Below are 27,932 nucleotides of genomic sequence, written 5' to 3' on the forward strand. Positions count from 1 at the left end.
ACATATCCCCTACTGAAAAAGTGCTCATAGCTCTTAAAGTATGCATTTTAGAGCCCATGTTTACTGGATATGTGGGTTCATATTGCCTCTGAAAGTTGCCTACCCCAGAACATGTTCCGCGCTCATAGGTAGCAAACCGCGCCTAGTGCACGTCCACCGCGGCGCTCGGGGGCCACAGCACAGTTGCGACACCTGAGGATGGCTTATGACAGCCCGAAACCGGTATTTCTGTTCAAAAACTTTGCGATGAAGACACCTAAATAAACATTTAAGACAAACTGAAACACTACGTAATCTTTGTTTACTATTATTCTGCACAAAATAAAAACGGATTGCTCCACTGCCCTCGTCAGTGTTGCCACCACACTACTTTTCAGAAGCGAACACGCACAGTGTCATCTGAAGCTGTTTGACGAAACCGCCTCCTGCGCTCCGTAACTCTGCTGGCAACTGACCCATCTCACTGAAAAATACTCTGCAACTGTCCCATTCCCTCTTCCGTCAGCTTCTTTTGTTACGGTTGCGCGTGAATTCATTGTTATAGCATCATCCAAGTAAAATAAGTTTTAAAAAGTGGGTTCATATTGCCGAACAGGGGCCACCGCGACCTAAGCACAGGTAATATTTTTAGCCACACCTGTCTGTGTTGCACTCACATGACGAATATGACAAAGCAAGTAGGCTTCAAACAGCCGTAATTCTGAAACTGTAGAGAGTGCTGCTTAGTGTAGCTTTCAGAAGTGCCCGCAGTGTCAGCTGTTTGTCCCAGAAACAGGCTGCTAGCTGCCAACATCAGCTGAGACGAGTCAGTTTACGCGTAGTACGGCAGCACCGTGGTGACACAGTTGGCAGCGACGGCCGGCGCCTTCGCTTTCGCGACACTTCTCCAGAATGACAATAGCACGCGGAGCCTATTATGTAACAGCCTCTGACCAACGGACACGCGGCGTCCTTTGTTCGCCCTGCGAAGCTCCGCGCTCACACGGAAATGGATATTGTTAACAGATTCCAGTAAATAAAATGAAACAACAGTCCGTCAGCCTGACGTATTTTACTACAAGTCAGAAAGGACAAGGAAAGGACAGGTACTTAATTTCAGTTTCTATAGTAATTTGTCACGTCACCAACAACTTTAATCTTGGCACAATTCAGTGCGTCTTTAACTCATACGGACACAGACTCTGATTCATTTACTTTACAGCATTAGTAAGTGTAAAATTCAGTACGCATCCACAAAACACTTAAGGACCATGAGGAATAACTTGCGCACCTACTCCGCTCTTCGTAGTAATATACGAGGGGGGTTTGAAAAGTCCGTGCAAAGTCCGAGAGATGGCTCCACCGGCGCGTATCGAGGTCATGTTTCGTAAGTAGCATCTTTGGAAAGAACACACTCCACGTTTCAGCCATATTCGTCTATTTCTTTGTGTTTGGCATTCTTGTGAATCAAGGAAGTCGAGTGATTGTCAAAAAATGGACGAAAAAGAATCTCGTGTAGTGATTAAACGTTACTTTATGAGCCGGCCACTGTGGCCGAGCGGTTCTAGGCGCTTCGGTTGGGAACCACGTGGCTGCTACGGTCGCAGGTTGGAATCCTGCCTCGGGCATGGATGTGTGTGATGTCCTTAGGTTAGGTTTAAGTAGTTCTAAGGCTAGGGGACTGACGACCTCAAAAAAAAAAATGGTTCAAATGGCTCTGAGCACTATGGGACCCAACTGCTGTGGTTATCAGTCCCCTAGAACTTAGAACTACTTAAACCTAACTAACCTAAGGACATCAGACACATCCATGCCCGAGGCAGGATTCGAACCTGCGACCGTAGCAGTCGCACGGTTCCGGACTGCGCGCCTAGAACCGCGAGACCACCGCGGCCGCCAACTGACGACCTCAGATATTAAGTCCCATAGTGCTTAGAATTATTACTTTATGAAAAGCAAAACGCCTCAGAAGACTAAAGAGAAGCTTTATAAACATTACGGTGACTCTGCACCTTCGATTAGAACAGTTTGTATGTGGTTTCAAAATTTTCGGAGTGGCCATATGGGCACAAGTGGTACGGAACGTTCTGGACGCCCTGTGGAGGTTACGACTCCAGAAATCATTGATAAAATCCATGATACGGTGATGGATGGCACAATAGTTAAGGTGCGTGAGATTGCTAGTGCTGTGGGCATCTCGAATGAGCGGGTACATAATATTTTGCATAAACATTTGGACATGAGAAATCTATCCGCAAGATGGGTTCCGCGATTGCTCATGCTTGACCAAACATGGAATCGTGTGAAGTGTTGCAAGGATGGTTTGCAGCTGTTCAGGAAGAATCCGCAGGACTTTAAGCGTTGTTTCGTCACTGTGGATGAAACATGGATACATTGCTATACTCCTGAGACCAAACAACAATCTAAACAATGGATTACTAAGGGAGAATCTGCACCAAAAAAGGCGAAGACCATTCCTTTGGCCGGAAAGGTTATGGCGACTGTCTTTTGGGATGCGCAAGGGATAATCCGCATCGATTATCTGGAATAGGGTAAAACTATTACAGGTGAATATTTTTCATCGTTATTGCACCGTTTGAAAACCGAGCTGCAAGAAAAACGCCGGCGATTGGACCGCAAAAAAGTCCTTTTCCCTCACGACAATGCACCAGCACACACCTCAACAGTTGTGGCCACAAAATTAATGGAAATAGGATTCCAACTCCTTTCACGTCCCCCTTATTCTCCAGACACGGCTCCCTCGGACTACTATTCGTTCCCCAATTTGAAGAAATGGCTGGCGTGACAAAGATTTTATTCAGACAGGGTGATTGCAGCAACTAATAGCTATTTTGCAGACCTGGACAATTCCTATTATTCGTAAGGGATCAACAAATTGGAACAGCGTTGGACGATGTGTAAGTCTAAAAGGAGACCATCCACACAGGTTGTACGATAAATTTGTACAGGAAGGAACCGTACTGGAAGAGAAGCGACCTCGGCCTAAGCCTGTTTGTTCGCCGGAGAATATTGAAGCGGTACGAGTTGCTGTACAGAGAAGTCCCGGGAAATCGTGTAGAAAGGCAGCAGTGCAACTGGGAATATCCAGACGCTCCGTTCAACGCATTCTTAAAAGTGACCTCCATATGTACCCATACAAGATGACCTGTGCACAGAAGCTCACTGAAGAACACAAGCAGCAGAGACTACTGTTTGCTCGGTGCGCGGAGGATAGGGAAGAAACTCTCAACAACGTTTGGTTTTCAGACGAGGCGCATTTTCATTTAGACGGTGTGATTAACAAACAAAATTTACGCTTTTGGGCCACTGAAAACCCACAAGTGCTTCATGAACGACAACATTATGCTCCAAGGATTACAGCGTGGGCAGCAATTTCCAGTCACGGACTTATTGGACCCTTTTTCTTTGAAGAAACTGTAAACAGCGAGCGTTATTTGAGCAAGCTTCGCAATAGCTTCATTCCACAGCTTCTTGCTACTGCCTTGCCCTTCAACACGCAGTGGTTCATGTAAGATGGAGCAAGGACACATACTGCAAACACTGTGTTGGAGTCTTTACACGAGCATTTCGACATGCGGGTCATTTCACTCAGGTTTGCAGGTCGCTTCAATGACGGACAAAATTGGCCCCCCAATAGTCCAGACCTCAATCCATGTGACTTTTTTCTTTGGGGATACCTAAAGGAAACAATTTTCCCAAAACGTCCACGTGATTTAATGGAGCTCAGAGGACTTATTCTTCAAGCTTGCAGTGAAATTACGGAAGACATGTACCGTAGGGTAATCACTAACTTCAGTGTTAGTTTGAAGGAAGTTAGGAAACGAAATGGTTGACATATTGAGCATACGCTGAGTTAGAACAAATCTCCATGGACGGCTCTTCATTGTAGTATATGTTCTTTTCAGATTGTATTGACAATAAAGTTTATATTCAAAAACAAAATGGTAACACATTTCGTGCGCCACCCTGTATGTGAAGTGTATAACAGAGATCGTGTTTCATCTTACTATATGTCTACAATGTCGTTGGTTCTTAGAACAAGGAATCGTCGTAAAGTAAATGAATCAGAGTCTGTGTCCGCATGGGTTAAAGATGCATGAATTGTGCCAAGATTAAAGTTGTTGGTGATGTGGCACATTACTATAGAAACTGAAATAAAGTACTTGTCCTTTCCTTTAGAAAGGAAGATCCGAAGATCGAAAGGCCAGATTTTCTACAGTTACACTATCTGATTAAAAGCATCAGAATACCCCTTTGTAATGCTGAATTGACCACTAGATGTCACGAGTGGCGGACTTACCACTATAAAAGGAGGCGGGCAGTACTGTGGCGTCAGAAGAGAAGCAGTAACAGCACAGAGGGTCGGTCGGCAGAGCTCAGCGACTCGAACGTGGACTAGTCATTGGAGGTCACCAGAATAACAGGCCCGTCAGGGGCAGCTAAATCCTTCTAAAGCTACCCAACTCGTCTGCTGGCGATATGATTCTGAAGTAGAAACGCGAAGAAGCAACCACAGCTAAATCGAGACTAGCCAGATCTCACCTACTGACGGGCACGGGCTGTCGGGCACTGCGGAGGGTGGTTGTAAAAAAAATAGCATGAAATCAGCGGATGGAATCACTCGTGAGTTCCAAAATGCTACCAGCAATACAGCTAGCACCATGATTGTGCGTAGGGAGGCAGAAAGAACAGGGTACAATGATCGAGCAGCTCCTCATATGTCACACATGTCTGTAGTCAGCACTGAGTGGCGCTTGACGTGGAGTAAAAAGCAAAGCCACTAGACAGAGGATGGCTGGAAACGAGCGATTTGAAGTGATGAATAACTGCTATGTGATGTGGCAATGCGATGGAAGGGTTTGAGTTTGGCGAATGCCTGGAGAACGCTACCTACCATCATGTGTATTGTCAACAGTGAAGCTCGCAGGAGAAGGTGTTTCGGTATGAAGGTGTTTTTCGTGGTTAGGTTGTGTTCCCCTTGAGGCGCTTAAGAAAATGTTAAATAAGGAAGGATATGGAAACATTGTGTACTGCGTACTGTAGAAGAACAGTATCAGCATAACAGTGGACCCAGTCACCCTGCAACATCTGTGAGGCAATGGTTGTGGACATTAATATTGCTGAAATGTACTAGCGTGCCCATACTCCCAGCATGAACCTAGTGCAACACCTTTGGGATGAGCTAGAACGTTGACTTCGTTCCAGATCCTAGTATCCAACACCACTTTGCTTTCAGCTATAGAGGAAGTCTATGTATATACAGGCGATACACGAAGATATGCAAATATTTTAATATTTTATTCCACAAGTAAAACTAAAGAAAAAAGTTCATATAAACATAGGTCCGCAAATGTTTAGTTACGTAGTTACGGCTAATAAAAGATTTTGCCTGAAATTTAGCAACTTCGCTAATATGAAGCCATCGCAAAACTGTACGAGGTTAAAGTAAAGCACGATTTCCATTTATTTTGTTGTTATTGGTCTGGTGAATCTATTAAAACATGCCCCAGACGTGTATCTGCAGTAGTTTTTCAAAACATCCAGAGAAGCAAAGATTATTATTCAAGTAAATTTGTTTTCTTTCCATTAAGAGTGTAGAAACGTTAATATCTTTTTTGACAACCGTTAGTGAGTTGTTTCAGTCGTTTCCTAACCTCGAAACAAGTTAGTTTTCTGTATTGTTCAGTGAAAGAACGTAGTAACAACGGTTTAACATGAATTCACGTATGCTATGGTATTAATAAAAGTAGATTATCTGACACATTCATACGGTTTCAGTTAACGTTATTACCATCATTTTCCAAAATTAAATTCTCTACAACTTCTGCTGAAAACTTTGTGCAATTTTCTGGAATCTAAAAATCAAGTTGGGCCAAGTTTTTTGTAAATTAAAAACTTTACGAAATTACGTCTTTGCTTCTCAGGATGTTCTGGAAAACTACTGCAGATACACGTCTGGGACATGTCCTTTTTTTTTTGTTTTAGATTGACCAGGTCAATTACAACAAAATAAATGGAAATCATGCTTTACTTTAACCTCGTACAGTTTTGCGATGGCTTGATATTGTTGTTGTTGTTGTGGTCTTCAGTCCTGAGACTGGTTTGATGCAGCTCTCCATGCTACTCTATCCTGTGCAAGCTTCTTCATCTCCCAGTACCTACTGCAACCTACATCCTTCTGAATCTGCTTAGTGTAGATTGATATTAGAAGTTGCTAAATTACAGGCAAAATCTTTTAGCTGTAACTCCGTAACTAAACAGTTGGGGACCTATGTTAATCTGAACTTTTTTCTTTAGTTTTACTTGTAGAATAACATATTAAAATATTTGCATATCTTCGTGAATCACCCTGTATATATAGGGTGATTTTTTTCCCCACCATGTACAAAAGCTAGGGATTGATCGATGAGACTGATCGTGTCGTAGCATGTTCACTCTCACACGTTAACATCGGGCAGGCTGCATCCGAACAGTGTCAAAGGCGGCATGAATACGCATTAAGGTGGCCTCATCTGTGAATAGGATAGATAACACAAGTCCCGGAATCGTGGTTGCCTGATGAAGAAACCAGTGACAAAACTGCTCCCGGTGTGGAAAGAATGGGTTAGCAAGTACTTCTTAGAATTCTCTCAATAAACCGATGTCTACCATTCGGCTTCTCTATAACCGACCTTACGCGCTCGTTCCATTTCATGTCGCTTTGCTACGTTACGCCTGGATGTTTAATTGACGTGACTGTGTCAGACAGCACACCAGTGATACTGTATTCGAACACTATAGGCTTGTTTTTCCTACTCATCTGCATTAACGTACATTTTTCCACATTCAGGGCAAGCTGTCTTTCATCGCGCCAAACGGAAATTCTGCTCAGGTTATCTCTTATCCTCCTCCAGTCACCCATCGACGACGCTTTACCGTACACCACAGTGCCATCAGCAAACAGTTACAGATTGCTGCTCACCCTATCATAGTCAGATCGTCTGTGTACATAGAGAGCAAGAATGGTCCCATCACACTTCCCTGGGACACTCTTGGCGGTAACTTTAACTCCGATGAACACTCACCATCCAGGACAAGGTAATGGGTTCTATTACTTAAAAACTCTTTGAGCCACTCACATATCTGAGAAACTATGACTGGGCTTCTGTGATCATTCCATTTCATATCCTCACAAACTGTTACGTGCAAGTATTTTTATGAGTTGACTGACTTCAGCTGTGTTTCGCACTTGGGTCAGTGGCGGTCATATCCTCGTCCAACCACCCGGATTTATGTTTTCCACGGTTTCGCCCAATCGCTTAAGGCACCTGCTGGAGTAGTTCCTTTGAAAACGACACGGTCGAAGTCCTTTCCTATCCTTCCAAAACACAACCTTGACGCTAACGGTCTAGTCGTCGACGAGATGGTAAACCCTGACCTCCATTCCGTTTTGTTTCATGAATACAGTTCTCCTGTCTTAAGTCCCATTTACGCAATCGACTTTCTTCTCTCAGTTGACTACTCGAGACAAGTGCAGCGCCGCTGGCATTTTATTCCTGTACTAAGTCTAGTCTGTCTCGAGTGGTCATTTTCGTTTACGCGTCAACGCCATAATTGCGTGCGTTGTGAGAGCTGCGTGCTATTAAATTTGGCACCTGAACGGTGAAAGTGAGGATATGAGGGCCACCGCTTTTGAAAAAAGAAAAAAAAAAGAAATCGACATATAGAAACAAAATGTAGACACAAGCAGTTATAATAGAATTTGTTAACGACCAAAGCAAAATTCGTAGTGGATGGTCTTGTCAAAGATCGTGTGGTAAATGCTCTACAGCCCTGAGAACTGAAAGAATCGTCCAAACATTTCAAACCATACACCTTTATCGCTCGAGAAAATACATACTTGCAAACACATCAAACAATGTCTAGAACACAGTAAATAAAGCCCTTTTACTTCACCCGTTGTATCTTATTGTCTTGCTAAACGACAAATAACGCCGAAAACTATTTTCCTCGTAAAATAATTCTTACCTTATCACTGCAGAAATAATTTTCATTAAAACATGTTTACCAATTTACGTACTCATTTATGAATAGTGTAGGCTTTTTTATCATATGTAAAACGTAAATATGTTTTTGCTTTCAGATACTCCGCCTCTCTTTTAGGAGAAAACCAGTACGAAAAATACCAGGACCTCGTACAACCTTTTCAGTGTGTCACGAAAACAAAGCAAACAACACAGTAAAGATTAAGAAGACACAAAAGCACCAAATCCGTTTTTATAGTGGAAGTGGGCCTGTTAGAACAGGTTAACTTCCGATGTTAGCCACCACACTCCCTTTTTTTTTGCGCACGTGCAGTGTGCAGCATACTCGGAAAAATGGAACTCCACACTCGGCACAATCTATAGATCATTGACGTCATTGACACCTGTTTGTGTGCAGATTTACTGGTTAGCACGAAAGACGCACACACTTCTAGTAGTCGATATTGACCAGAAAGTCGCTCGTGTAAAACGGGCTTTAATCGGAGTAAGACTTTGGACTAGCACCCTACGAATATTCTGGAACGTTTAGCACACCATTTTCGGCCTTTAATTGCCCTGTGAATTGTGCGCTATCTTACTGTAGTAGTTTGAGGGTACGCGAACTGCATGGAGACTCTTCACCTTCCATTGACCTGCGTATTAAGAACAGTAGGCCATAATTACGGAGGAAGAAATGTAGCGACTCAACACATTACTTTGTTAGCGGCTAGGGTCCACGTCTCATGTAGTCTCTTACGGTCGTATCTAAATAATTGGTGCCTTCATCTCCCTGCCAGTGCTGCACACTTCAAGTTCAGGGAAACACACGGTAGTCAGAAACAGTCTCAAAACCTTGTAAGGATGTTGCACGGTGGGTTTTGCTGATAAATAATTGTTAAGAAAAAGTGCGACACGTTGTGCTGTTTCCGAGTCAATTAACATTGAATTTAGCGAATCAGGCCGTTGCGCGCACAAATTCAAGCGGCCCGCCAGGTACAGTTAGTGTCAGTTGTTCTCATAACGTAGCAGATAACAGCGCACGACACTGCTCAGCCTTTGGCTCGGGTTCGCCCAACCGTCTGATTGGCTAACTTCAACGCTAATTAACTTGGAAACACCGTATAGTATCAATTTATTTAACTTAATAAGTATTTATCACCACAGCATACCCTGCAACACCCTTACAACCTTCTCAGACTGTTTCTGGCCACCATGTATAATAGATAAACCCTTCATCCACAAGCATTCAGTCTTTACAGTACTGCGAACTCCATGTGTAGTTTGCATCTTAAATTAGTTGCCTTGCTCTTGCGCGGTATGAAGTCTACTAAACGCGTTTCTATTACGAAAAGGTTGTGTCAATTTCTGAAAATATGCCAATAAAATGAAATTAAAATCAGAGGAACGTTCCTTGACGTTAGATTGGCTTTTAACATTGCGAACCGCATTAAAGAATAGCACATTAAATGTAAGCTTAGTCTTCCGCGGCCGTTGTAACTGTTAATAAAGTTCTTCATGGTATGTGACTGCATTATCAATATGTAAAATCCTCCGACGTATCGGCCACTGTCGCAAAATGTGCGATTGCAACAGTGGCCGAAACGTCGGAGAGTTTTATATATTGACAATGCAATCACATGCTCTGTAGAATTTTATTAGCCGCAGCACGTGATTTCACTCAAGATGCATATGTTCGGCTACAAATCAAATCAGTCTACATGTATGGTATACTTCCAGTTAACCGCAGATGTAACTTCTTATTCAGCGCCGGAATTAAAGTGTATGTTGGCCTCTGTATTTTCGTTACATTGTCTCATGTTAGCATGAGATTATTTCATGTAGTAATGAGTACACCGCACACAACATTTGTCGCTCCCTGAAGAAAACACGGTAAAACCGTGTATCGCTCCCTGTAACCTTGAAAATGGCCACTGTATGGCGAGCAAGGAAGAGTCCACAGATTTCTTCATATGCACGGGGTAGACAAAAAACACAACACATTACTATGCCTAAAACGGTGTAGGAAATGTATCGATAGCTACGATGCCACGGCGTAGGTGCAAGTTCCCAGGTTGGCACTACACACACCGACAACAGCGCCCTCTAGCCGGCGCTGTGGAGCTCGACGAGCTCCACTCCAGATCTACCCATTTGATTCCGAGGAGACGACCTAGCAACATTGTTTCTACTTCATAGGGGGCCATTACTGACTTTGTTACTTCAGTGATAGATTGTCTCACTACTAGTAACCCTTACCGTGTGCCTGAGTGATTGTCTCTACGTGCTCCTCAGTGCAAAGTTAGGTTCACGTGCTCCTCAGTGCAAAGTTAGGTTCAAATGGTTCAAATTACTCTGAGCACTATGGGACTTAACTTCTGAGGTAGCCGGCCGGAGTGGCCGAGCGGTTCTAGGCGCTACAGACTGGAGCTGGGCGACCGCTATGGTCGCAGGTTCGAATCCTGCCTCGGGCATGGATGTGTGTGGTGTCCTTAGGTTTGTTAGGTTTAAGTAGTTCTAAGTTCTAGGGGACTGATGACCTCAGAAGTTAAGTCCCATAGTGCTCAGATCCATTTGACCCATTTTTGAACTTCTGAGGTCATCAGTCCCCTAGAACTTAGAACTACTTAAACCTAACTAATCTAAGGACATCACACACATCCATGCCCGAGGCAGGATTCGAACCTGCGACCGTAGCGGTCGCGCGGTTCCAGACTGTAGCGCTTATAACCGCTCGGCCACCCTGGCCGGCGCAAAGTTAGGTATTCACGTTATTATGTATTCAGTTAATATTGTGATATAGTAAAACCATTCCTAAGAGCAGTACCGAGAGATTTTCAGCTTTTCCTGCTCCTACTCACTTCTTACAATCGGCCCACCTTTCAGTTTTCAGGAGCAGACCCACGCGCCGCCTTCCAGGCGGGATACAAAAGGAAAACCGTTGGCATTCAAAACAGTTTCCAGTGGTCTCAGAATGGATAAATAGAGATCCTGTATGGTTTTCGTTGGAATCTCATACCATTCTTCCTGCAAAATAGTGGCAAGCTCGGGTAACGATGATGGACGTGGATATAGATCACTCACTCTTATCTCCAAAGTACACCACAACGGCTCACTAATATCAAGATCTAGTGACTGTGGTGCACAGGGGAGATGTGACATTTAATACTGCTCACAAAACCAGTCCTGAGCAATGCAAGCTGTGTGAAGACGGACCTTGTCATCTTGGAACACAGCATTACCATTGGGGAACAAATATCGTACCTTAGGGTGGACCAGATCAGCCAAGATGGTCACTTAATCATAAGCAGTAATGCACCCTTGCAGATTAACTATGGACCGCATAGAATACCACGGTATGGCTATCCAAATGATCACCTAACCCCCGCCATGTCTCAGTCTTAGCAGCAACCAGTCTGCATCGTAGGCTTGGGACATCACACGCCAGACGTAGAGTCTACCAGAAGTTGAAAACAGTGTGAAACAAAACTCGTCTGACCAAATGACTTTATTTCACTGCTCCATAGTTCGAGCATCATGGCTTCTGCACCACGGTTACTTGTTACGGATATTTGAATTTCCAGCTCGCCCTACAATTCCCTTCTTATGGAGCTCCCTTCGTGTTGTTTTGCGGCTGACAGAGTTCGCAGAGGGACGCTCAGTTCTGCAGTGGCCTTAGCAGCTGTCGTCCTCTTACTTTTCATCACAATCCTCTTCAATGACCGACTGCCACGATCACTCAACACACTTTCTTCCGCATTGTCAATTAGCGGATGACGTTTTTCGACTTTCCGCGCATGTGGTATACATAGAGGTCACAAAAATCATGGGATAGCGATGTGCATATATACAGACAGCAATAACATCGTGCACACAAAGTATAAAAGGGCAGTGCATCAGTGGAGATGTCATTTGTAGTCAGGTGATTCGTGTGAAGAGGTTTCCGACATGTTTATGGCCCCACGACGGGAATTAACAGACCCTGGACGCGGAATGGTAGTTGGAGCTGGACGCATATGACCATATCGGTTGGATCATAGCCAGTTCGATTTTACACAGAGCACGCGAAGGAACTTGCCCCCCTTCTTGCAGCGGTGTACCGTAGGTCTCTAGAAGAGCGTAGCGTTCCAAAGGATTGGAAAAGGGCACAGGTTATCTCCGTTTTCAAGAAGGGACGTCGAACAGATGTGCAGAACTATATACCTATATCTCTAACGTCGATCAGTTGTACAGCCGGCCGCGGTGGTCTAGCGGTTCTGGCGCTGCAGTCCGGAACCGCGGGACTGCTACGGTCGCAGGTTCGAATCCTGCCTCGGGCATGGGTGTGTGTGATGTCCTTAGGTTAGTTAGGTTTAAGTAGTTCTAAGTTCTAGGGGACTTATGACCTAAGATGTTGAGTCCCATAGTGCTCAGAGCCATTTTTTTGATCAGTTGTACAATTTTGGAACGCGTATTATGTTCGAGTATAATGACTTTTCTGGAGACTAGAAATCTACTCTGTAGGAATCAGCATGAGTTTCGAAAAAGACGGTCGTGTGAAACCCAGCTCGCGCTATTCGTCCACGAGACTCAGAGGGCCATAGACACGGGTTCACATGTAGATGCCGTGTTTCTTGACTTCCGCAAGGCGTTCGATACAGTTCCCCACAGTCATTTAATGAACAAAGTAAGAGCATATGGACTATCAGACCAATTGTGTGATTGGATTGGGGAGTTCCTAGATAACAGAACGCAGCATGTCATTCTCAATGGAGAGAAGTCTTCCGAAGTAAGAGTGATTTCAGGTGTGCCGCAGGGGAGTGTCATAGGACCGTTGCTATTCACAATATACATAAATGACCTGGTGGATGACATCGGAAGTTCACTGAGGCTTTTTGCAGATGATGCTGTGGTGTATCGAGAGGTTGTAACAATGGAAAATTGTACTGAAATGCAGGAGGATCTGCAGCGAATTGACGCATGGTGCAGGGAATGGCAATTGAATCTCAATGTAGACAAGTGTAATGTGCTGCGAATACATAGAAAGATAGATCCCTTATCATTTAGCTACAAAATAGCAGTTCAGCAACTGGAAGCATAAATTATCTGGGAGTACGCATTAGGAGTGATTTAAAATGGAATGATCATATAAAGTTGATCGTCGGTAAAGCAGATGCCAGACTGAGATTCATTGGAAGAATCCTAAGGAAATGCAATCCGAAAACAAAGGAAGTAGGTTACAGTACGCTTGTTCGCCCACTGCTTGAATACTGCTCAGCAGTGTGGGATCCGTACCAGATAGGGTTGATAGCAGAGAGAGAGAAGATCCAACGGAGAGCAGCACGCTTCGTTACAGGATCATTTAGTAATCGCGAAAGCGTTACGGAGATGATAGATAAACTCCAGTGGAAGACTCTGCAGGAGAGACGCTCAGTAGCTCGGTACGGGCTTTTGTTAAAGTTTCGAGAAAATACCTTCACCGAAGAGTCAAGCAGTATATTGCTCCCTCCGACGTATATCTCGCGAAGAGACCATGAGGATAAAATCAGAGAGATTAGAGCCCACACAGAAGCATACCGACAGTCCTTCTTTCCACGAACAATACGAGACTGGAATAGAAGGGAGAACCGATAGAGGTACTCAGGGTACCCTCCGCCACACGCCGTCAGGTGGCTTGCGGAGTATGGATGTAGATGTAGATGTAGATTGGAAGACTGTGACCTGGTCAGCTGAAATCAGATTTCAGCTGGGAAGAGCTGATGGTAGGGTTCGAATGTGGCGCAGTTCCCACGAAGCCATGGTCCCAAGTTGTCAACAAGGTACTGTGCAAGCTGGTGGTGGCTCCATAAAGCTGTGGCCTGTGTTTACATGGAATGTACTAGGTACTTAGGCTGTTCGGCTACTTGGAGACCATTTACAGCCATTCATGGACGTCATGTTCCCAAACGAGCATGGAATTTTTCTGGGTGACAGTGCACCGTGTCACCGGGTCACAATTGTTCGCGATTGGTTGGAAGAACGTTCTGGGCAATTCGAACAAATGGTTTGGCCACCCAGATCGCCAGAAATGAATCCCATCGAACATTTATAGGACATAATCGAGCGGTCAGTTTGTGCTCAAAATCCTGCACCAGCAACACTTTTGCAATTATGGATGGCTATAGAGGCAGCAAGGCTCAATATTTCTGCAGGGGACTTCCATCGACATGTTGAGTCCATGCCACGTCGAGTTGCTGCACTACGCTGGGAAAAAGGATACCCGACACGATATTACATGGTATCCCACGACTTTTGCCACCTCTAAGTAACAAACACCTTCTCTTTATGGATGGCATTCCACATGTGCCGTTCATGGTCAGATACAATAGCCCCACCTGCATGCTTCGTTAGCATCTGCATGTACCTTCAAGCATGCATTTTGTGCGCTGTTTCCATTTTTTTGTCCAACCCTTGTATGGCACATCCAGCTGAAGAGAAATCTGATAACATCTAATAAAAATTTAAATATTTGAAAATTTGTCTGGAAGTGTTTGTGTTAAAAGTATGAAAGAAAGCGTGAACTAGAAACGCTACAGACAAGCAGAGAACGGAAGCTTTTGAAATGTAAAGACGCAATAGAATACTGAAGTTAATATGGCTTAATGGACTACCTAATGAAAAAGTTGGAGCATTATGGCAAAACTTGCCCAAAGGAGTGGTAGGTTGATAGAACACATTCTGATGCATCAAGGCATATTTACAAGGCGAAATAAAAGTGTCGGTTTGATGGTGTAGCTGCAGCATATATGCAACGTAGCGCGACTCCGTTGTGGGTATATAAGCAGCGACAAGTGGGCAAGGGATCACCGTGGCTTTCGTGTCTTTCCGACGTGTGTGCGGTAAATGTGGAAACGTGAACTATGACAATGTTATTACCAAATGCGTCCAAACAGGACCAACGTGCTGTTATTGTTTTCTCGGCTGCCAATGGAAATCACCGGTAGACATCCATCGGATGATGGAGAATGTGTATGGGGCAGCGTGTCTGCCGAAAACCACTGTTGTGGAATGGTGCGTCAATTTCCGTGCTACTTGCCATTCGATACAAGACGCCGGTCGATCCAGGAGGCCAACGCCAACTGGAGTGGGAGACACTGGAGGACCCGCACAGTAGTCCTGATCTCCCCCCATGCAATTACGACGCCTGTGGTCCCTTGAAAAAGGCCTTCAAGGGTCAACGATTCCCGTCGGACAAGGATGTGCCGCAGGCAGTTACGGACTTCTTTACGCGGCGGGATTCGGTGTTTTACCAAATGGTTATCTTCAACGTGATGCGTCGGTGAAACGATTGCCTCAGTGCCCACGGTGATTTTGCCTGATTGGCATACCTAATCTGGACTGTAAGTCCTTCGAACGGAAACTTTCTGATCGCCGCTTATAATTTGGTAATGGGAGGAAGTGTTACGCAGAGGTGCGGAGGCTTGAACAGGATAGTCTAGCGTGAAGACCTGCATCAAACTAAGTTTCGGACTGAACAGCACGACAACAACATGACTTCAACATTTTTACCAGCGTGGTGAAGTACCTCATCGTTGGTCACGTGGTGTATTCGTGAGATTTTTAGCATGTGACGGGGCACAAATTCTGTTCACTGGTGAAACTTCAGTCATTCAAAATTTCTACTCTGGACATCAGTGCCGATAATTTGCAACAGGTAACAGTTCCCTAATGTATGATGGAGTAAAGGTCTGTTATACGTCATATGTGCCAACAGCCTTGCCGCAGTGGTAACACCGGTTACCGTCAGATCACCGAAGTTAAGCGCTCTCGGGCTGGGCTAGCACTTGGATGGGTGACCATCCAGTCTGCCGAGTGCTGTTGGCAAGCGGGGTGCACTCAGCCCTTGTGAGGCAAACTGAGGAACTACTTGACTGAGAAGTAGCGGCTCCGGTCTCGGAAACTGAGCTACGGCCGGGAGAGCGGTGTGCTGACCACACGCCCCTCCATATCCGCATCCAGTGACGTCTGTGGGCTGAGGATGACAAGGCGGCCAGTCGGTACCTTTGGACCTTCATGGTCTGTGCGGGAGGAGTTTAGTTTTTAATACGTCATATGTTTGAATTTTTAAAGGTCCCTAAAGTGCGAATGTTTGTGACTATAAAGGCATTGTCTATTGTACTTCCAGTATATGTAAATATGTAATAGCCGTTCTGCAGATTGTGGACAAAATTAAAAGAACACCGAAAATGTTTCAAGTTACCTGTTCTTTCTATACAACATCATGCTATAAATGAGAGTATAATCAACCTCATAAATACGTACTCGCTTCCTTTTTTCCAGTCACGATGGCCTCACCCGCTGACCGCAGCTTGACTTCACGATTCGTTGTTACGCGAAATCGATGAGAAATTAGCAGCCATTTCCATAGTGTTACGCAACTGTGATCACGAGCCCTGCTAATAAAAAAATGCGAATGAAAAGAAAACAACTGTCGATGCAGCTTATGCAGATTATCTCGTTAGTTTGATGTATTTCATACACCAATGTAATTTGTGTGAGAAGTCTATCCTACCAAGGCGGCTGTTTTTAAACCTAATGCTTATTTTTTAACGGTCCTCCAGCGTGCCATTAACTAACCTAAAATTTAGTTGCGCGAAACTTCGCAAACGAACACTACGAGAAACCTGTTCTGGAATACAGACCAGTACAAAACCAAAAAGAAGATCCAGTACTTTATTATCGTTGTTTGCTCTGCATGCTATTCGATGACAGAGAATTAATGTACAGATGTTTATAGTGCAAGCTGTAATTTGTCTTCAACATACATCAGCAGCAGCACTTTCTTTTACAGTAGTGCCCCGTGGCTTTTAGATCACACCAAGTAAAAGCGGCTTGAAACAAATTACATATATTTCAATACACGGCAAAACTGATACCCACTCGGCGGAGAAACTGGCTTTCTTTTTTCTGTTCTAAACTCAAGCTGACAAATTGTTCTCGTAATTTATATGGACTCATTGGACATTACAGTGGTTCTGCCACGCTTGCGTCTCCATTGGAAGTTTATTTCACCTAAATATCCGTCTCCGCTGATGGCTTCGTTAACTTACGGTAGTACTGTAACGACTTTAACCAGGACTGTCGTCAAAACTCATTGGCGAGCATGGAGCTGACTCTGGCTTCATTTTTTGTTTGTAATATTTCCCCTCAGGTACTATTGGACTACCACTTGTTCTGCCAAACGTGCACTATTGCGATCTAATGCAACACGGTACGAGTACTGAAAATTCTGCAGGTAGATTGTTTCAATTAACCACAAAAGCTTGTGTGCGTTACATCTGCAACATCCGTCGATTTGTCCATGTCAGTACCTAATTATGATCCTTTTCAACGCAGTACGTCTTCATCTAACACATACTCCGCAAGTCACCGTATGGTGCATGGCCAAGGATATCTTGTACCACTACTAGTTATTTTCTTTCCTGTTCCACTCGCAAATAGGAGGGAAAAACGACTGTCCGTATGCTTCCGTACGAGCCAAAACTGGTCTTATCTTATTTCCGTTGCGCGAAATCTACGTTGGCGGCAGCAGAATCGTGCCGCAGTCAGCTTCAAATGCCGGTTCTCTAAATTTTCTTAATAGTGTTTCGCGAAAACAACGTCGTCTTCACTCCAGGGAGTACATGAAATATTTTCTAATACTAACCTACCGGTAACAAATCTTGCAGCCCGCCCCTGAATTGCTTCGATGTCTTTAATCTGAACTGGTGGGAATCCCAAACACTCGAGCAGTGCTCAAGAATGGGTCGCACTAGTGTTCAGTACGGGGTCTAGTTTATAGATGAACAACTCTTTCCTAAAATACTCCTAATAAAGTGAAGTCGATCATTCGCCTTCTATATTACCGTTCTTTTTTGCCCACATCGAAGGTCGAGATTTTGACTTTAATATCGATGCTACTATGTTTCAAAGACTTCTGCATCGCTGTTGAAACATCGATATCTGAACTCCCAACATCGATATTTTGTAAATATCGAACATTCGCAGTTTGTGTACAAAAGAGGTCCACTGTATGCAAAGAAGGGCAACGCTAATGACGATTGGTTTGTTTGAGTGGCAAGAGAGTGAAACAGAAATTTGAAAGTTTTTTAGGTAGCATACACTCTGTAACGTTGTTGCTTTAATTTTGCTATGAAAGCGGTACTGATAGACAATAAAAGCGGGTTAAAGCTGTGAGCTGTCTGGGGAAGTTAACCTTGCATTACTGATCAACTGTTTCACCAGGTATCCAGTCTAATCCAAATTCCCAACCATACTAACATTAATTATAATCTTTTAATCGTCATACGACAACCGGTGATACATATATAAAAAAGAGAATTTAAATAAAAAGAAATAAATCAGTTTATATTTGGAAATTTATTTTAACATTGATCATTGAAATTTCAGCATATTAAACTTGAGTCACAATTAAGCTGGTGCCTTATTTAGCACTGTGAAAATGTGAGTTTGTAATCTTACGGAACACATCAAATAGGGAGCCAAGATTGGGAGACTACATACTACACTGCATTCATAAAATAACACACGAAGAACGTTGTAACGTATCCAAGAGGAAATTAACCACAACCAACCGATTCAATTATCACCCAAAGAAGTTACGCTCGTAGCGCAATCCTGTCCGTCATGTAATTACCACACACTGGTATACTAAATTCATACAAACTCTCTGTGAAATCTTCCCGAAAAGAATAGCTGAGGGCTACTTTGATGATTACACCACATGCTTCACGTGGTCAACTTGGTTTATACAAAGATTGTAACTCCACAATAATTTTGATAATTAAAATAAATTAGATAGAAAAGCAATTTACAAAAGAAAAACCTCGAACTGGTTACTATCGTCTTACTATTAACTTGATGGGTCAAACAATTGTATAAGCACGTGGTACTAGTCTCACAAAGTACACCCCACGTGGGTTGAACATAAAGAAAAGTTGCTATATTGAAAAATATTGTCAAGACGAGACGTTATAATCTCACACAAATTCGCATTTAAGATTGATGCTCTTAGTTAGAGTTACTGATCAACACGTGGTTCCACTTTACTCACGAAGTAGTGACAAAGCAGCTACTGGAAGATATTCTAAACTTCACACTCGAATTTCACTGCGTTGCAATTTAAGATAACATAAGATATTTTAGATCTAAACCTGAAATAAAGGTGATTAAATTTTCAGTTAGGCTGAACTTAAGAAATCCATTGTCCTACGGACTTAGCAGACACGCGCTTAGCCGGAGATCTTACTACTTCAGACGCTCGCCGGGGACAGACTGACCTGCTGGGCTCCTACCGAGCGTGCTTTTCAAATACAAACGGAAGTGGCCAGAGAGGCCGCTTCCTATACCAACATGACAAGGGACGGACAGGACCATACTAAGAATAGAAACCTCTCTGCTTTTAGAAAGCGTAGCTACCTGTTCCGACGTTGGTCCTACTGTTCTCTAGCAGACAGGCTTGTCTGCTACCCTCAAGCATGCAACTAGAAATACATTTGCTCATTCATCCTCTCACACAGAAGGGAAGGGGGATGACAGTATCTTATCATATACAGTATCTAAAAGAAAGCGGATGTGGGTTCCGTATGAGACTGTGTGACATGAATTACATATAAACTGTGTTTTAAAGTGTAGTAGTGTGACAGATCGTTCTTGTGTAACACGTTTCACTGCTCAGTCTCCTCCCAGATAGTCAGAAACGCCACAGTAAATTTAGACGAGGAATTTATGCCGTAAATGACAACAGATTTAAGAAATTAACATGAAAGGAATCCAACAGAGACCTTTCAACTCGAAGAAGGTACAAGCTCCGTCTTTCAGGACAGATACTACAAAAATGCTCATGGCAGGTGATTGGCAGATCATACTGCATGATTTTGCTAAGTGGGGCAAAACTTCGGGTCTGCGAAGATAAGGAGCAACAAAGGTCATATGAACATATGGCTGGAAATGTATTCCAAGAGAGGTACAGCTGCTTGAACGTGGAGATAAAAGATCTTTGACATTATAGGTTTTAACGACCGAAAGCACGCATGAGAACACACCATGCAAGTGGGAATGTTCTGTCTACACTAGTGTTTTATCTCCACGCTCAAGAGGTCAGTGAGTTGGAGCACTACCATTTAGTAGCCACATTACCCTTCGTACTAACAAAGGCATGTCTTCCAGCGGGGCAGACAGCATCACCCTCAGCAACAACAGACATACCTCGCATATGAGACATTGTGGAAGGATGACTTGTCCCACGAGGCGGTCGGCAATAATCGCTGCCCACACATTCAGACTGAATCGATGCTGGTGGTTCACGGCCACAGTACCATATGTATTCTCTGTAGCCCACATGTGGGTGTCGTGAAGGTTGACGATACCGCCCCTTATAAATTAACCTCATCTGTAAATAGGGTGGATGACAAGAATCCCAGTACCATAGTAGTCTGGGCGACGAACCAGCGCAAAGCCGTCGCCGGGGAAGCAAGTCCATAGGTATAAGACCTCTCGCGTCTCAAGTGATATGGACATTGACAGTTCTCATGGACAATGTTCTATACAGTCGTCTGGCTTACCCCATGCTGGCGGACCAAGTGCCTCGTCCTGATCACTGTCAAAGATCTTTTATCTCCGCCTTCAAGTGGTTGTGCTGTCAATGGCCTTGCCACAGTGGTAATACCGTTTCACGTCAGATCACCGAAGCTTTGCGCTGTTGGGCTTGGCTACCAAATGGATGGGTGATCGTCCACATCTGTGGAGCGCAGTTGGCAAGAGGGGTGCATACAGCCCTCATGGGGAAAATTGAGGAGCTACTTGACTGAGAAGTAGCGGCTCCAGTCACGAAAACAGACAACGGCCTGGAGAGTGGTGTCCTGACCACATTCCCCTCCAATCCGTATCCAGCGACGTGAAACACCTGAGGATGACACGGCGGTCGGTCGGTACCGTTGGGCCTTCCGGGGCCTGTTAGGGCGGAGTCCAGTGAGTGTGTCTCCCTTGGAACGCTTTCTGGTCAAATGTCCATATAACTTGCTTGTTCCTTATACTCTCAGGGAGAGATTTAAATTCAGCGTGCAGGGTATTGTGGTCGGGGTAAGGAGTCATGAGCATTTTCAGTCTACATCTAAATCTATAGCTGTACTCTGCAGACCGCTGTCAAGTGCATGTCAGAGGGTACTTCCAGTTGTATTACGTATTAAGGTTTCGCGTATAATGTACGGGAAGAATGATCGCTTAAATGTCGTAATTAGTCTAATCTTGTCTTCACTATCTCTGCGGACGCAGTACGTAGGGGGTTGTCGAATATTGCTAGGTTCTTGAAACACTGTAAGATGGTTTTCGTGGGAAACTGACGTCCATCTTCAAGCGTCTGCCAGTTCAGGTTTTTCAGCATCTCACTGACGCTCGCCTTGGGGCATGAAAACCTGCAGCCATTGACTCTGCCCTTCTTTGTATGCGCTACGTATCCCTTGTCAGTCCTATCTCGTACGGGTCCCACCCACCTAAGAGCAGTATTGTACGATGGCTCGAAGGAGTGTTTTGTAGACAATCTCTTTTACATACAAATTTATTTTCCCAGTATCCTACCAATGAGCTGATGTGTAACACTTGCTTCACCCATGATGTAGCCTATGTGATCATTCCATTCCAGATGCCTAAGGATTTGTATGAGGGAAATGATTTTGTATGAGGTGACTGATTCCAGTTATGAGTCACTGATATTGTAGTGTATGATAAAAATTTGATTTTAGAATGTTTTTACTCTGACAGTCTCTGCTGTCTGCCTCGCGTCCGACAGGCGATGCGCTGGTAGCTTTATCAAGCAGGCCTCTGGAGATTACTGACAGCGTGTGGGCACTCTTTGGTTACTGCTTCAACTGCCGCTTTGCGGTCGACGTGGTGCAATTTACCAGACGCCGAAAGAAACGAATTCTGGACCGTTACTCACAGCCTCACGGATCGGTGATCCCCCTCCATATATCAGCTTTGCGTGGATAGCTTCCCTCGCGTACCTGGAGCCATGAGATGGGTTTTCCCCCCGACTAGTGGGAACGTATACGGGCATGTTGCACGGCTGTCCACAGTCTCATCGTGGCGATGTCGGTTCAATGGTTCAAATGGCTCTGAGCACTATGGGACTCAACTGCTGTGGTCATAAGTCCCCTAGAACTTAGAACTACTTAAACCTAACTAACCTAAGGACATCACACACATCCATGCCCGAGGCAGGATTCGAACCTGCGACCGTAGTGGTCGTGCGGTTCCAGACTGTAGCGCCTTTAACCGCTCGGCCACTCCGGCCGGCTGGCGATGTCGGTCCTCGTGCTTCATAGATCTGTAAAGCTGGCAGATACGAGCAGCGTCTCGGCATAAACATGGTGCTGATTGCACTGTTACCAAGTACGTACAACTCGCTTTTCCAGCGGTCATTCTGCGTGTATTGTTCGCATTTTTTGAATCACGTTGGTGATTATTGTTTGGAGAAACAGTTTATCAAGACACAGTGCTCGGTTTGTAAGGAAGTATTGTGCATGGATCAGTCGAAATTACGTACCATAATCGGATTTCCCAGTGGTTAATATACGATGCTTATAATAATGTCGCAGCCGGCCGCGGTGGTCTCGCAGTTCTAGGCGCGCAGTCCGGAACCGTGCGACTGCTACGGTCGCAGGTTCGAATCCTGCCTCGGGCATGGATGTGTGTGATGTCCTTAGGTTAGTTAGGTTTAAGTAGTTCTAAGTTCTAGGGGACTAATGACCACAGTAGTTGAGTCCCATAGTGCTCAGAGCCATAATAATGTCGCATATTCTTGCAGGGTTTATTTTTTTACGAGCCTTCATTCCACTTGCGAGGCCGCCCAGCTGAAAATGGAGTCACCCGCACTTGTTTCAAAAGCATGACGGTTGGAGGGAGGAGGGCGAGAAGGCGAGGAGGGATGTGGTTAGCGCTTGAGCTGTTAGAGGGGTTATCCGCAAATGAGTCCACAGATTTCCTTTGGTGAGGTTGTAGATGTCCACGAGTTAAGACTTGTTTGTCTTGGCGTTACATAGAGAAATTATAAAGCAGCAGGGAGGGAGAGGGTGCTTGACGCTTAAACTGGTAGCAGTGTTTATCTGCAAAGGCGTCGACAAGCTGCGACAGGCTTCGCTGTGGCGCGACCCTCTCACCCTGGACGGTTGAGCGTAATTTGTGCCAGCTACTAGGTCGAAGGTGATTGCAAATTTCTCTAACACGTCTGGGGATATGGTCTGGCGTATTGTTAGGCAGGCATCTGGACCACTCCCGTTTGCAACCTGGCAATCAGGATCGGACGAGGATCTTCATGCCGTGTCGGCATTATCCAGCGCATACTATGAGGAGGGCGGTGTGTGTTTGCATCGGTCTTTGATATTTCCACCTACGTCTTAGGACCTGTTTGCCGTTATTACCATGAGCGGAGGATCTGTCGACCAGATATGATATAGCAGCAACGTTAGGCTGCAGCCGCAACTTCCTCGGCAACTGCTGGTCGACCGTGCGAGGTGGCGCAGTGGTTAGCACATTGGACTCGCATTCGGGAGGACGACGTTTCAATCCCGCGTCCGGCCATCCTGATTTAGGTTTTCCGTGATTTCCCTAAATCGCTCCAGGCAAATGCCAGGATGGTTCCTTTGAAAGGGCACGGCCGACTTCCTTCCCCATCCTTCCCTAATCCGATGAGACCGATGACCTCGCTGTTTGGTCTCTTCCCCCAAACAACCCAACCGTAACCCAACTGCTAGGCACTGTGTCCGCGACCGTCGGCGTTCGCGGCAACACCCCGAATGTCGGAGTCTGAGGGTGATCTACCCTCCAGCATGCGAGAGGTGTGCTACAAATACAGTATCTTTGGTTGGAGGCATCAGAATTTTCCTATGTCGTCATATAATCTAGTAATGCAGTGTGATATTTCTTATACAATATGCATTCTCGACATCGTCAATATTTCTACCAACGTGTACGTTTCTAACACTATGAGGTCAAACACCAGCTTAGGATTAGCTGTGATACATACATCGGAACCAAAACTGAAAGTATCATGACGCTGACGCGACGCAACGCGATGTGACCCGAAGCGACGCGACACTGTGACATGGTTTCGTGACACGATGCGTCGCGATGTTGACACATAGTTCACGTAATTAGGTACAATGCAGTAAATTGAGGAAAATACGTAAAACTGAGAGTACTTACATATTATCTCTCTGTGTGAGACCTCTGCTGGTGCTTCGAAATATTGAACAGATCTCGAGTGACGTAACTTGTTATTAACAGACAGACTCGGCCTATCCCTATGCCGCCCAGTTCTAGAGTGTTCCTGTTTTAAAAGACGGAGTTGGGGAGGTGTGACTCTTTATCAGTGGTATCTAATTCTCTATTGTGATTGCCTGAGACAAAATACTTAAAATTTTGGAAAACCCGGTAATATACGTAAAATTGAGGAACATGTACAAAACTGAAAGTACTTACATATCTGCCTAGGTGAGTTCGCTCCTGGTGCTGTGTAATATGTTATTGACAAATAGACCTAGAGTGATCTAATTTGCGACAAATAGACACAACCTCTCCCTATGCTCCAGAGTGCCTCCAGTTATAAAATAGAAAAACAGATGATAAATACGTGAAACTACGAAAAATACGTAGAAGTGAGAGTACTTACATATCTGCCTAGGTGACGTCTCTGCTGGTGCCACGTAATATTTTTATTAATAAATAGAACTCAAGTGACGTGACTTAACGTAATCTGTTATTAAGAAATAGACACATCCTCTCACTAAGCTGTCCAGCTGCAGAATAACCCCTCCCACATAAGTGTCTCAAAAGACGAACCACAGCAAATGAATTCGCAACTGCGAATAAGTACTACCATCAGCTATAGAATGGAATGACGACAGTGAAAATTTGTGTCGGAGCGGAACTCGAAGCCAGATTTTCCGCTTATCGCGAGCAGTCGCTTACCATTTGGTTACCCGTTTACGACTCACGGCCAGACCCAAACTTCCATACGTTGTCAACTATGCGAGAAATGGAAAATCCAGGTTCGAGTACCGGTTCGACACAAATTTTCATTGTCGTCATTCCAGTCTACAGATGATGGTGATCCTTATTCGCAGTTGGGAATTCATTTGATGTGTTTCGTAACGGTGTGGTCGCCGCAGTGCCCGTTCCTTTGGACATGCATGCATCGCGATCAGAATAACACAGTAACTGCAACATCGTATAACAGATGAAGGTGTGGAGGGTGTGCACGATCCTCCTTGGTACAAAAAATGGGTTAGAACATTGTTGCAGTAACAACGAAACAAACATGCCAAATTTAAACAGACGCAAAACCCCCAATATTGGCGATCTTTTACAGAAGCTCGAAATTTAGCGCGGACTTCAATGCGAGATGCTTATAAGTTTCCACAACGAAACTTTGTCTCGAAACCTGGCAGAAAATCCAAAGAGATTCTGTTCGTATGTGAAGTATGTTAGCGGCAAGAAACAGTCAATGCCTTCTCTGCGTGATAGCAATGCAGATGGTATCGAAGACAGTGCTGCCAAAGCAGAGTTACTAAACACAGCCTTCCGTAATGCCTTCACAAAAGAGGACGAAATAAATATTCCAGAATTCGAATCGAGAACAGCTGCCAACGTGAGTAACGTAGAAGTAAATATCCTCTGAGTAGTGAAGCAACTTAAATCACTTAATAAAAGCAAGTCTTCTGGTCCAGACTGTATACCAGTTAGGTTCCTTTCGGAGTATGCTGAGGCATTAACTCCATACTTAACAATCATATACAACCGTTCGCTCGACGAAAGATCCGTACCCAAAGACTGGAAAGTTGCACATGTCACACCAATATTCAAGAAAGGTAGTAGGAATAATCCACTAAATTACAGACCCATATCATTAACGTCGATATACAGCAGGATTTTGGAACATAAGTTGTGTTCGAACATTATGAATTACCTCGAAGAAAACGGTCTATTGACACATAGTCAACATGGATTTAGAAAACATCGTTCCTGTGAAACACAACTAGCTCTTTATTCACATGAAGTGTTGAGTGCTATTGACAAGGGATTTCAGAGCGATTCCGTATTTCTGGATTTCCGGAAGACTTTTGACACTGTACCACGCAAGCGGCTCGTAGTGAAATTGCGTGCATATGGAATATAGTCTCAGTTATGTGGCTGGATTTGTGATTTCCTGTCAGAGAGGTCACAGTTCGTAGTAATTGATGAAAAGTCATCGAGTAAAACAGAACTGATTTCTGGCGTTCCCGAAGGTAGTGTTTGCTGTTCCTTATCTATATAAACCAATTGGGAGACAATCTGAGCAGCAGTCTTAGGTTGTTTTCATATGACGCTGTCGTTTATCGACTAATAACGTCATCAGAAGATCAAAACAAACAGCAAAACGATTTAGAAAAGATGAATGAATGGTGCGAAAAGTGGCAGTTGACCGTAAATAACGAAAAGTGTGAGGTCATTCACATGAGTGCTAAAAGGAACTCGTTAAACTTCGGTTACATGATAAATTAGTCTAATCTAAAAGCCGTAAACTCAACTAGATACCTAGGTATTACAATTACGAACAACTTAAATTGGAAGGAACACATAGAAAATGTTGTGGGGAAGGCTAGGCAAAGACTGCGTTCTATTGGCAGGACACTTAGAAAATGTAACAGATCTACTAAGGAGACTGCCTACACTACACTTGTCCGTCCTCTTTTAGAATATTGCTGCGCGGTGTGGGATCCTTGCCAGATAGGACTGACGGAGTGCATCGAAAAAGTTCAAAGAAAGGCAGCACGTTTTATATTATCGCGAAATATGGGAGAGAGTGTCACAGAAATGATACAGGATTTGGGCTGTACATCATTAAAAGAAAGGCGTGTTTCGTTGCGACGGAATCTTCTCGCGAAATTCCAGTCACCAATTTTCTCCTCCGAATGCGAAAATATTTTGTTGACACCGACATACATAGGGAGGAACGATCACCACGATAAAATAAGGGAAATCAGAGCTCGTACGGAAAGATATAGGTGTTCATTCTTTCCGCGCGCTATACGAGATAGGAATAATAGAGAATTGTGAAGGTGGTTCGATGAACCCTCTGCCAGGCACTTAAATGTGATTTGCAGAGTATCCATGTAGATGTAGATGTAGATGCAGATGCATTGGCCCAGAGGGGAAGAGAGGCGGTTGCCGCCATTTTAATCTCACATGACGTCATGACCTTGACTGTAAGTAGCACAACTGCCTGGGTGATTCCCTGGGTGACCTTGATCAATTCTCGGTGGTTCTCCAGGGATAGGGAGGGGGGACGCAAGGAGCCCAAATGTTCTACCTGACGCCGGATGGCCTAAATAGTGATAATAAATCAGTTATAACCACTCTGGACCATGCCTACTGTATTCCTACTCGTGCTAGTAAGCACTGCGGTGTTCAAACCAACCTTCGGGTTGTAAACAGTTTTACTTTCGTTAATAAGCGTTGGTACGCTACTGAGCAAGTCTTCAGACGTCTTCAATTCGTTTTGTATGCGCGAAGTTCTCCACACAATACTGTTACAACTTTTCGGAGTTTTCATTTCTATTTCTGTGAACTCTTCTCGTTCTCCAGTGTGTCTGAGGGATCGATTGCAGCGGTGGCAACTGACCACCGACTCGATAGTTACAAAAGGCCCTTTCTTAAAAAGCATGCCATGGCGTTCTTCCTCTTAACTAGGATTTGTTCACCTTTCAGACGTCGGCCACCTTCGAGGTCGGAAAGTACGGGTGGGGGGGGAGAGTGCTTTTGCTTCGGCTGGAAGCGCATTTAGGACTGACCGCGCGGTGCCGCCTACGCCAGCGAAAGTAGGCTCTCGTGCCAGCTTCGCTTTCGCTGCCACCAAGATACTATTCTGCGCCAGAATTT

At 44.4% G+C, this 27,932-nt stretch overlaps 1 protein-coding gene and 1 pseudogene across 3 annotated transcripts in view; both read left to right on the forward strand.

Annotated features, from left to right (window-relative positions):
- LOC126248510 (elongation of very long chain fatty acids protein AAEL008004) overlaps positions 1-27,932 on the forward strand; it is a 351,103-nt gene that overhangs the window by 241,861 nt on the left and 81,310 nt on the right. The gene's annotated exons all lie outside the window — the stretch shown is intronic.
- On the forward strand, positions 15,725-15,842 carry LOC126250561 (5S ribosomal RNA; annotated as a pseudogene).

Source organism: Schistocerca nitens, chromosome 3, assembly GCF_023898315.1.
Source record: "Schistocerca nitens isolate TAMUIC-IGC-003100 chromosome 3, iqSchNite1.1, whole genome shotgun sequence".
In the NCBI taxonomy this organism is placed as follows: Eukaryota; Metazoa; Arthropoda; class Insecta; order Orthoptera; family Acrididae; genus Schistocerca; species Schistocerca nitens.